Here is a 12,562-nt window from a genome sequence, read left to right as displayed (position 1 = left end):
CATGCTCTCGGTTACGAATAGTTTGTGACATGAGTGTTTCATAATTGATCTAATAGGAATAAAAGTGATATTACGGCATTCTGAATGTTAATATCGAGTAAACAGATACCCCAAAGTTGACCGGCAGCATTTCAGATAATTAGCTTCCACCACAGAGACATCCAATGCGCCAATGAAGAATCTGCACGGGACGACATTTACGAGAGCTGTACCGTGCACAGGTAGGAGGAAATCCGACGACACGACCCACCAAGGCGGACCAAGGAAGGTCCGACTTACACTCGCAAATTCCTGGTGGAAATGCTGACCAGTTATAGTGTACGTCACATGTACCACCCTCTACGGACTCGCGGCTAAGCTGAGTAATAATAGTATCAGTTCAGAAGCGAGGGGATCTTTCAAGCGGCATATGTAGGCCACTGCCGGCGAATGATTTTCATTAAGGAAAAAGCAAAAAAAAAAAAAAAAGCCTCGTGTCGGTTCTCAGTGGGACTCATAAGCAGAAGCAGCATTCTCCTGAAGCTGGTGACGTTGGATCGCCGAAATATCGAGTCAAGTTGATTTTAGGATCCGGCAGCAAACGCGAAGATACTTCCAGATCAGGGAACATTGTGAGACCTTACGCTATGACCTGTCAGCGAACAAGGTCGCGTTTGCTGCCGAAAGGGCAGCCTAGTGGTAGGCGCCATCGCCTGCAACTTCGATGCTCCGTAGCGTCGTTGGACGACGTTCCTGGACACGAGTTCCTATCCTCGCTTTGTTTTTCAAGACACCATGTACAACCCGTCAAAGTTTGCAGCAACATGTCTAGGACATCCTGTGAATTAAAAACACATTGAACTGTGGTTCCTCATCTTACATTAAAATCGTCGACTTCTACCAGTAGCTATATCCACAAAGTAAACTTTATTTTTAGGTTTTATTTAAATGTAACTACAACTGCTTGTCATAAAAATGTAATACTTTCCTTTGTAAATACTGTGCATCTTATTTTTTTTTTTTTTGTATCTTGTCTGTCTGCATGAGTAATATCTACGTAGATAGCGCACCATTTTAGCCGGCCGCTGTGGCCGAGGGGTTCTAGGCGCTTCAGTCCGGAACCGCGCTGCTGCTACGGTCACAGGTTCGAATCCTGCCTCTGGCATGGATGTTTCTGATGTCCTTGGGTTAGTTAGTTTTAAGTAGTTCTAAGTCTACGGGACCGATGACCTCAGATGTTAAGTCCCATAGTGCTTAGAGCCATTTGAACGACACCATTTTATTCGTGTTTGTGACACTCACTTGTCTCCTGTCGTTGGTATAAGCAGCGGAAAGCCGGGTCGGGACGAAATTAACATTTCCCAAAACTTTCGGCAAGTGTTTCCTATTTAATATTGCGAATAATTACACTGCATTGCTGCTTTCAAGCGTAGATTTTTTTGATCCAGCGCCTGGGAACGAGCATCTAGGAAACGGCGAATGGACGGCTTTTAGTGTAATACTTTTGTGGTTGGAGGACGGTAAAAAACAAGAGTAGACCACACGTTTTTGGATCCCCGCGTCATACCACAGAACGTAAAGTTCGGAGGCTTTCACGCCCCGTCAGACAGGATATGGGACGTTGATTATCAATGAAATTCGCCAACAGCCGTGTAATTGAGATCTTATTTTATTTTATTTTTACTACCATTTTGGGCATTCCACCTATACCATCTCCAGGCCCCATATACATCTCGCAAAAATAGGAGTTTCAATCAAGTCTTCGAATGAAATACTAGGGATACGGTTTTGAATTCAGTACATCCAGGAATATGTGGTACTGTAAGTCAATATCGTTTATTTTTAAAAGATGCATATGGGCCTGAAGATGGAATAGGCATAGTGGAGTGCGCGAAACTGGTAGTCAAAATAACATGTCAATTAGACGGCTGTTGACAAATTCAATTGATGAGTACAGTGCTGGTGCAGACATAAGTGTTTTGGAGCGCAACGTTCAAATCACTTTGTTTAACACGCGTCTCCATAGTAGACGACCCCTACATGTTCCCTTATTCGTCCAACAACAGTAAAGTTGTGGAAAATGTTGATTGCTTTTGTAAAATCTTTATTACCCAAGATCACATTTGGGACATGTGATAACTAGTTTTGATCGTTCTCTTATCTTAGAAATTGCTGTGTGTACTTCGATCTGTAGATGACCGGTAACGGTCGAAACTAATTACCACATTTCCTGTATGCGATTTTGGCTAACAAGTATTAATTGAAATAACATAACTCGTCTCTGCACTGATAGGTAACTACATCAACAGTAGTGGGCACGGAAATATCGAGGGAGGACCGTGTATCAGTGGATACGTGGAAACGGGTCAGATGAATCACGTACCTTGTTAGAAAATGTCCATGGTCTTGTCTGGATACGCCATCATCATGGCGAACGACTGCTCCATACAGGCACCGAGCCATGAACGCAGTCCGTTGGAGACGGGGGACATTCACCCCTGCTTCCATGGGCACTTTGACAGCTGTGGGCGACGTGAACATTTTGCGTCTTTCATGTTTATGTCTTCCCAGATAGTGATGACATTTTTCAGCAGAATGTTATTGGAATGGCCGCAAATGTTGACAATATGTATACACATTTTTTTTCTGATTGAGACGAGTATTTGTCAGTTTCGTGACGATGCATGTTTTTTTCCTCTTAGGGAAACGGACGGAATTAAGTAATTACTGATAGCATTTTAACGTTTCTTTTATTGCAGTTTAATGCGACATTGCAGTTGTCTCTCGTACCCTACTTTGTGAAATCTCCTATTTTTCCAATCTTCCGCTTGCAAATTCATCTCTGAAATACTTCTGCCTCGCTCTTCTCATGTTGTTTCCGGCCTTCCCCTTCTTCTATTAGCTGGGAGCCATTCTTTCATCTTCATAGGCCCCCTGTGGTAGGAGGAGATTAGTGTTTAAAGCCCTGCAGACAACGAAGTCATTAGAGTCGGAGCACACTCTCGCTTCATGAAAGGATGGAGAAAGAAAGGGGCCGTGCCTTTCGAAGGAACCATCCATGCATTTGCCTTAAGCAATTTAGGGAAATGAAAGTGGCCGGGCGCGGGTTCGAACTGTCGTCCTCCCAAATGCGAGTCCACAGTCCTAACCACTGCGTTAGACCATCTGTCCTCACCCAAACGGCATACATGCCCATCTCATCTCCATCTCATTCTCATCTTTCATTTTGCTCTGATCATTTTCATTATATTGATCTCATGTTCGTTTTTCCGATGAATTTCTTAATTTTATTCCAGAATGTCAACCTACAGCAACACCCCAAAATCTCACCTCCATTGTCACTAAGCTGCTCTTAATTATTTCAATTATTTCCCAAGTTTCTGCGCCATACGTTGCTGTACTTTCTACCATAGTTTCAAAATCCCAATCTTCGTTTCTGATCTAATATGCGTGCTCCATAGAGTCCCTTTGACTGTTCAGAGATTTCACTAAACCCGCCCAAAGATGTAAACAACCATGTATGAGCAGCGCCTATTAGATGGAGGGGGTCCGACAGCCAATCACTTCCAGTCAATAGACGGTCAATAACGCGGTTCCATCGCGTCCGCATTGTTACTTTGTGCCAGGAAGGGCTATCGACAAGCGTAGTGTCCAGGTGTTTCTGAGTGAACCAAAGCGATGTTGTTCGGACATGGAGGAGATACAAAGAGACAGGAGCTGTCGATGACATGCCTCGCTCAGGCAGCCCAAGGGCTACTACTGCGGGTGCATGACCGCTACCTACGGATTATCGCTTGAAGGAAGCCTGAAAGCAACGGCACCATGTTGAATGATGCTTTTCGTGTAGCCACAGGACGTCCTGTTACGACTCAAACTGTGCGCAATAGGCTGCATGATGGGCAACTCCACTCCCGACTCCCGTGGCGCGGTCCATCTTTGCAACCACGACAACATGCAGCGCAGTACAGATTGGCTCAACAACATGCCGAATGGACCGCTCAGGATTGCCGTCACGTTCTCTTCACCGATGAGTGTCGCATATGCCTTCGACCACACAATTATCGGAGAAGTCGTTTGGAGGCAACCCGGTCAGGCTGAACGCCAGTTTTGGACTAAATGGCTCGTATGAGGTCCTCCTCTGCCACCCGATGCATTCTTCGCCGACACTCAAAACTGACGCCAATTTCCTCAGCAATTGCCCCCGGTCCTACGAAATCAGCGCCTGATCTTTCTTGATGACTGCCGCAGTTCGCGACATGCGATTCCTCGAATGACGTTTCGTCAGCGGATTAGTGAAACCTTCCCCAGACTTCTCCGAAGCATTACGCTTGGCCGTAGTATCGTAATCAATTGATCTCGGGTACCCAGAGAATCGAACCATTTCACGGGGCGTACGCCCAGCGCGATGACTTTACATAATTGTGGCTCGTCGGTTGTACACAGAACTTGTCCTTAACATCTCGGCCATTTTGAGGTCCTGACTGATTAATAGATGCCTATGGCTTTCAAGAACGCCAGCCGCGACCTCTGGTGGAACTTCAACATGGCGTCGAATTTAAATTTAAATTTGTCCAGATTTCAGCGCCGCATCCTGTATTGTGTGAATTCTTAACCTTCAGCGATGAACCGTGATTTATTTTCAAAGGATATTCTTAAGAATTTATTTTATTTACTAGCGATTCATCAAGAACATGAACACATTTAATCACACCATGTAAGCATGGAAGTAGTTGCCAGGGAGTAACTGATGAAATCATAACCAAATTCCTTTTAACAAATGGAAATTTTATTCTCTTTAATAGTGCCTAAAAGCATTTTTTTTAAAAGAAACAGATGTAAAATTATAATCAGAAAGCACCCTCTAAATATCAAAGTTACAATGTATTTATAGGCAGAAAGAAACAAGTTTTGACTGTATGAGCTTTCGGGCAGAGAACCTTGCTACTCCCTTTTGACATGGCCGTAGTTACGACCGCTCACAACAGCCTCTGAAAGACTCTGGTGCAAATCTGCAACACACCAGATTACTTTAAACTGAGTTTTAACAATTTACACAAGCACACAAACTATGCACCTCCCTTAGGAAGGATGGAAATGGTACAAAACACTAACAATTAAAATATTAAACTTGCCACCGAAGGTACAACTTGATTTTAACTTCTAAGAAAAGTTTTACGGTGAAAGGGTGGCAACTTTATATACTAAAATGATCATTTAAATAAAAGCCCATGAAATGCAATCTTATATAAAATTCTACAAGGTTGGCCAAACAATAGTTAAGATGCTCTACAGTACACAGATACGGCCTCTCAAGATCATAGGTAATAATATCAAAGTTTCCAACGATAAAAACATATTTCAGGTATGTCGTTACACTCCAAGCAATAAATTCGTTAACACACCAAATCCGACAAACATGACAGAGGCAGCTACTAACGTACGGTAGATTGATAGGAAGATTGCCGAACAACCCGAACCGCAGGTTGCTCTAACCCACCCCTATTCCACAAGGGAAAAACGGACCACCCTGTTTATAAACAAACACCTTACCGGGGTGGGCAAACGGAGAATAATGGTGAGACGACCCCAAAGCAAAACGGCTGGTGACCTGACCAAGAAAACAAGTAAAATTTAACAAGAGTAAATGAAACAACATATCACCAATCACTTAACTTTTAATGAACTGCGATTTCTCGAGAAGACCTTGCGCAGCACCCCCAAATCGCTCTCCCTAACCGTCCGCTGCCAGCCGCTTCAACGGACGCAGGAAGGCACGCCGATCTCCCGCCTCACGGCGTCGCAGCTCGCACCGGCCAGACCGATGTCGTGGGTTGGCTCCTGTTGCTCTCGTGTCGACCGCGAAGTCACTAACCCTCGCAATACGCCGCGGCCCACTGCACTCACGTGGCGACCTCACGTGCACCGACGCTCAAGACGGACAAGTCACCTTGTGTCTCAGTGCGCGACCGACCAACCGATCGATCCTACCGCCAATGACCATTGCCTGAGCAAACTCGAGCAGACTGGCGGCCTAACGCTCAGACTCAGATGCAGGAACTAAGCCCCGACCGGGCGACCACTCGCTGAGTTCTCTTTCTAGCGGAGTGGAAAGACTCTCATTTTGCCGGCTTTAAAGGTTGATCCGAACGACAGACATACTAGCACTCCGAACGACAGACAGACACTAACTGCCTAACAAATGCGGACGAGAGAGAGACCAGCAAGCTGGGGACGAGAGACTGACCCAGACTGACTTTCCTCGCCTTGGAACAAGACGCTGTTCAGTCTGTAACAAAAGCATGCATGGCTGACGTGGCCGTTTCTCCTTGTGTTGCAGGTACGTCTTCAGAATTGACGGAGCCTTGTTTGTCTTTCCATCTGCTGCTGCTGCCGCCGCCGCCGCCGCCGCCGCCGCCGCCGCCACACTTGTTGCATTCATCCAGAAAGGTAGGCGCTGCAGGCTGCCGCTGATGCAGCTCTCTCTCTCTCTCTCTCTCTCTCTCTCTCTCTCAATGACGTCACACACTTCCTGCCTCGTATCAGCACCGCAGCTCCGCGGAGGCTCGCGCGGATGACTCACTCAAGTCGTTCTCGCCGCGCAAAGCGCGAGTTCTGGAGCTTGTGGCTCTTCAAGTAGCCAGTGTTTCCACTATTTTCAGAAAAACAAGCAGTAATTCTATACGCACAAAACCTGTTTTGTAGCGGAAGCAGATTAATTAATAAATGTTAAGATCGTTTTCCATTTCAGTTTCAATTTATTAAAGACGTAAATTCTGGACTTAATTTTATTCAGTGCTGGTTGGGATACCCGGCTTCGCTCAGGGGGTTGATATAAGACTGAATAAGAAGACTGAATAAGAAGAATAAAACGATAATCTTTGAAGTATAAGAGGTAAAAAAATACTGAAAACTTATTGTAACTACACTGAAGAGCCAAAGAAACTGGTACACCTGCCTAATATCGTGTTGGGCCCCCGCGAGCACGCAGAGGTGCCGCAGCACAACCTGGCATGGACTCGACTGATGTCTGAAGTAGTGCTGGAGGGAACTGACACCATGAATCGTGCAGGACTGTTCATAAATCCGTAAGAGTACGAGGCGGTGGAGATCGTTGCAAGGCTTCTCAGATATGCTCAATAATATGCATGTCTGGGGAGTTTGGTGGGCAGAGGAAGTGTTTCAACTCAGGAGGGTGTTCCTGGAGCCACTCTGTAGAAATTCTGGATGTGTGAGGTGTCGCATTGTCCTGCTGGAGTTTCCCAAGTCCGTCGGAAAGCACAATGGACATGAATGGATGCAGGTGATCGGACAGGATGCTAATGTACATGTCACGTATATGAGTCGTATCTACACGTATCAAGCGTCCCTTATCACTCCAACTGCACGAGTCCGCACACCATTAAAGAGCCTCCGTCAGTTTAAACAGTCACCTGCTGACATAACATTGTCTCCACTCCGGTACATGTCCACGCGCTCGATACAATTTGAAACGAGACTCGTCCGGCCAGGCATCATATTTCCAGTCATCAATAGTCCGATGTTGATGTTAATGGGCCCAGGCGAGGCGTAAAGCTTTGTGTCGTGCAGTCATCAAGAGTACACGAGTGGGCCTTCTGCTCCATTACAAGAGCAGAAAAAATACCAGCTGAAATAAAGAACCCAACCCGAAAATGATAACAAAATAACTTTCAACATTTGATCCATGTACTAACATTTATAGATTATCATTAAATTGAACAAGCTCCTATCTATGGTGTTCCATTGAATGGTTCGCACGCTCACACTTGTTGATGGCCCATCACTGAAATATGCAGCAATTTGCAGAAGGGTTTGTGACAGTATCACCGCTTACCTTAAACGGCGATCGATGCTAACTTTATTCCTTTGCGAGGAGTTTTTTAGAAGTTGTGACCGTGAGATAACCTACTGGAAACAGAACAATCAAACTGGGGTTCGTTTCTGAAACACTGCAGCACAGTGTAACCAATACTAAACAAGAGGGTTAGCAACAGACGTTCTCCCGGCATAAAAGCAAGTTGTAACTTTACATATTAATATCGGTTGCCAGCCTAATTAGGCATTCTTGTGTCAAGCAATATAATAAACTAGAAGGCAGTGCTAAGGCTAATAACCTTCCTCACACACACACACACACACACACACACACACACACACACACACACAAAACTCTTTCTTTATACCCGTTCACACGACAACACGGTAACCTAACCTTGCAGATAAATGTATTGCTAACTTGGAAGTCAGACAAACAAATGGTCAAAGAGATAGCAAACTGTAACATATGCCTCTCAACAACATGTACCTTAAATGAATTAGGTGCAACTGAAACTAGTAGCAGTACTGAACAGGGAAAAGCTTGAAGTGATTCTGAATTGAAATCAAGGGGTCTGCTAATGATCATACCCTATAACTTCGTTGCTTAGGACAAGGTCTCTATGCCTTTGCATTAACCAACTTGCGTTAGAATAGATAACACAATAAATAGTTCTTTCTTAAACTCGGTTTGAAGCAACTAAACAGAATGAAGATCTAACTACACTGACTCTGAAGGAGCCTTTGCATTGCTTGATTAACTGACTAGCCTAGTACATGAGGACAACTTTCGTGGTTTGAAGGACCATGCTCATTAACAAAACTATCCCAGTATGTATGAGAAATGGTAAGTGTTCTCATCATTAATTAGCAATCAAGCAAAGTACAACAAATTAACTTTAAACAACAAATGAGCTTTGATAAGAAGTCTTTAGACCTACTAAAAAGTATAATTGGCTATGCAAAGGACAACACAACATTAAACTCAAGTTCAACCACTTACTCTTAGGACACTCGGAATTAAATTAACTAGGATACGATTCATGTCCAGGTTTGTGGTTTGGGATAATCACCGATGTAAGATAGAGCTTTTGGCAACACCACGATTATTATTAAAATTGAACGAATTTCACAAATACCTGGTCGTTTTACAAATATAAACAATTTAGTAGAAGGAAAAAATTGGAGATTGGTTATAAGGTCTTATGGGACCAAACTGCTGAGATCATCGGTCCATAAGCTTACACACTATTTAATCTAACTAACTTATGCTAAAGACGACACACACACCCATGCCGGAGGAAGGATTGGAACCTCCGACGGGGGAAGCCGTGACAAAACGCCGTAACTACCCCACGCGGCTGAGTGGAAGGCTTGCGGCACTGGTGGCGCAATTTGCAGGGGATGTTAACCTGGCGGCGGTGCAGTCAGAGCAATACTATTGGCCTCGCCCTGTTGCATATCTTCTTGGCGCCGGAATTATATTTTTACAGGGCCAAAAACAGGCCATGGTAATGGTATCACCAAATGCAGCATCCGAGGCCGCTAAATACTGCCCTTAAGCTCTTCTGGCCTCAAAACTCCAGGAATATGGGCCACAGCACTGCTCAGCCCAGGCTCCTTACCCGCCACAAAGAAAGTGTGGTGTCACCAGACACCACACTTGCTAGGTGGTAGCCTTTAAATCGGCCGCGGTCCGTTAGTATACGTCGGACCCGCGTGTCGCCACTACCAGTGATTGCAGACCGAGCGCCGCCACACGGCAGGTCTAGTCTAGAGAGACTCCCTAGCACTCGCCCCAGTTGTACAGCCGACTTTGCTAGCGATGGTTCACTGTCTACATACGCTCTCATTTTGCAGAGACGACAGTTTAGCATAGCCTTCAGCTACGTCATTTGCTACGACCTAGCAAGGTGTCATATTCAGTTACTGTAATGACTATCTTTAAGAATGTATTCTGAACAGATAATATTTGAATCATGTACCGTCAAGAGCGACGTTCATCATTAATGGATTAAAGTTAAGTATCAAACTAATTTCGTCCGATTTCAGAATTCTCATTCCTCGTCATGTTCCAGACCTCACGTCAGTATAGTTCTTCCCTTCTCACGCTAACCTGCTTGAGCTAAAACGCGTTCGTTTCGGCCTCCACTCGTAACACGGTGTTGGCTCTTCTGCTAACACGAAAGGAAGAGTTCCCACTTGCGCGCCAGCCACACCTTTTCCACTCCGCAGGGCTACTTCCATAGCTGCGGGGCTTCCCCACATCTTTTACATTCAACACTACGTTCCCTAACTACAGGCAAAGTCATTTGTAGTACATTATATAAACATCATTTCAGTAGTTACTTAAATTCACAAGCATAACTGAAACAGCATCTTTCAAAAGTTTACAAAGTCAAATGTACACATAGTCAAAGATTTTCCATGACAGATACGGCATTCTACATAAGCAGTACTACTAATTGACACAGAAATATCGATACAGATACAAAATAGGTCAAAAATAAGTATTACAGGTTGCACCTCTGTTATGTTGAGCAATTCTCTTCAGTCGTCGTTGGTCCCGTTCTTGCAGGATCTTTTTCCGGCCGCAGCGATGTCGGAGATTTGATGTTTTACCTGATTCCTGATACTCCCGGTACACTCGTGAAATGGTCGTACAGGAACATCTCCACTCTATCGCCGACTATCACAGCACTTTCAGACTCCCTTAAATCTTGATAACCTGCCATTATAGCCGCACTACACGATCTAACAACTGCGTCAGACACTTCTCTTATATCATAAGCGTTGCCGAACGCAGCGCCTTATTCTGCATGCATATACCAGTGTATTTGAAATATTTGTTAAGATATAAGAGTTTGGCAGACGTTATTAATTTTTCTGATTACGACGTGTTTGTGTTTGTTCTTGATTCATTAAGCCGTTCATTTCGTTGTTCTTCAGTTTCTCTACTTCTCACTGCTTATTCTCGTTCGAAAAAATGGTTCAAATGGCTAAGAGCAATATGCGACTTAACTTCTGAGGTCATCAGTCGCCTAGAACTTAGAATTAATTAAATGTAACTAACCTAAGGGCATCACACACATCCATGCCCGAGGCAGGACTCGAACCTGCGACCGTAGCGGTCACTCGGTTCCAGACTGCAGCGCCTAGAACCGCACGGCCACTCCGGCCGCCTATTCTCGTTCGTCGGGAACTTAAACATGCTTCGCGCTCTTCACCTGTGTTTTTTTTTTTTTTTAGCTGTTCCTTTTGTTTTCGACGTTTTGCTTCAGGACTGGTAAGAGCTAACCCCTTTTTCGTTTGGGGCTTGTCTAAAATACATATCAAATCAGCTTTCCACTAGAAAATTCACTATGTACACTACACACACTTTCACACTTTATTTTCCATTTATATTCAGTCACTGTATCGCTTTGACTCCTCACACTCCGCTATTTTTATTCCCTCACTGCACCACCTTTTCGGTTCCTCCCTCCGTCACTGATAAGAAACTGACTTTCGAATCCACGACGGGTCTTGCTTTATATACCCCCACCAATGGGTAGCCCCAACAGTGGGGAATTCTAGAACATACCAAAAGGGCTTCGAATGGTTCAGAATGTTCCAGAACATTTCACAACATTCGAGAGTGTTTTGCAACGTTCCACAAAGATGTTCCGGGATATTCTCGAACATTCTGGAATCTTCCGGAATGTTCCATACTGTTCCGGACATTTCAGAACATCTCGGATCATTTTGGATCATTCCAGAACATTATGGAATGCTCTCGAATGTTCTGGAATGTTCTCGAGCACCCTCGAATGTTCTGGAATGTTCTAGAAATTTCTATAGGGTGAAACTTCCTAGCCGTTACGTCTTCAGAAGCACGCCCTTTAGGTAAAAACGAGAACCTTCTGAATGGATGGGGGACAGGGGGCTACCATACCATATAACTCCCTTCACCGTACCGGGACTCGTTTCTTTTAGCGGCAAACACACTGAACACTTACTTTTATAAAATATATTGATTACGTCACTATGTCGTAGAATACGTCGAAACAGGCATAGATCTTGTTGAAACGAGAACTTAGCTGATTAATACGGGATGAAATTATAAAAAGCCAAAATGAAATTAGGAATAACAATAATAATAATAATAACAAAACTGAAATATTGTCGCTATTACGCACCGACTATCCGGGGACACGATACTAGTTCCAGGTTGCCCATCAAACAGCTTCCAGTGGCAACAAAAGATTGATTTTCTATGTTTCGCGTGGTCATTGAGGGAGTGTAAAAATTTTAAAAACTGTCGTATTCTGCTCTTTAGAAGATATAACACTACGTGAAAAGTTTAACACAATAAAACAATTATTACAGTTATAAACTGTGTGTTTGTGTTGAGACAGCGTAACGACGGCACACAAACACCCTTACTTAATTCATCCAGTATTTCAGAGTGAGAGCACTTAGCGAATTCCAGCAAACCTTACACGACATTTCAATAAATTTGGAAATGTGGTAACGTCATATGGCACCAAACTGCTGAGGTCGTCGGCCCCTAAGCTTACCCACTACTTAATCAAACTTACGCTAAGGACTGCACGCACACACCGCTATCCCCCGCGGCCCTCATTCTACAGATTCCAGACAGGTACTGAGAGTGAAAATTATGTCTTAGGATATAAATTTCAGTAAAAAATATTTTATCTGATGAATTCTCATTATGAGTGAATAGAGCACTCAGTATACGCCGTCTCAT

General features: G+C 44.1%; 1 protein-coding gene across 1 annotated transcript in view; it reads left to right on the top strand.

Moving 5' to 3' along the window:
- Positions 1–12,562, top strand: part of LOC126262536 (high affinity cAMP-specific and IBMX-insensitive 3',5'-cyclic phosphodiesterase 8) — a 1,685,047-nt gene that overhangs the window by 77,910 nt on the left and 1,594,575 nt on the right. Inside the window, exon 2 of the mRNA XM_049959212.1 lies at positions 6,317–6,426. The gene's annotated coding sequence lies outside the window, so the exon portion shown is untranslated. The remainder of the gene's footprint in view (positions 1–6,316; positions 6,427–12,562) is intronic.

The sequence above is a fragment of the Schistocerca nitens genome, chromosome 6 (assembly GCF_023898315.1).
Source record: "Schistocerca nitens isolate TAMUIC-IGC-003100 chromosome 6, iqSchNite1.1, whole genome shotgun sequence".
In the NCBI taxonomy this organism is placed as follows: Eukaryota; Metazoa; Arthropoda; class Insecta; order Orthoptera; family Acrididae; genus Schistocerca; species Schistocerca nitens.
Note: the sequence above shows the minus strand (reverse complement) of the source record. Positions and strands in the feature narration are given on the sequence as shown.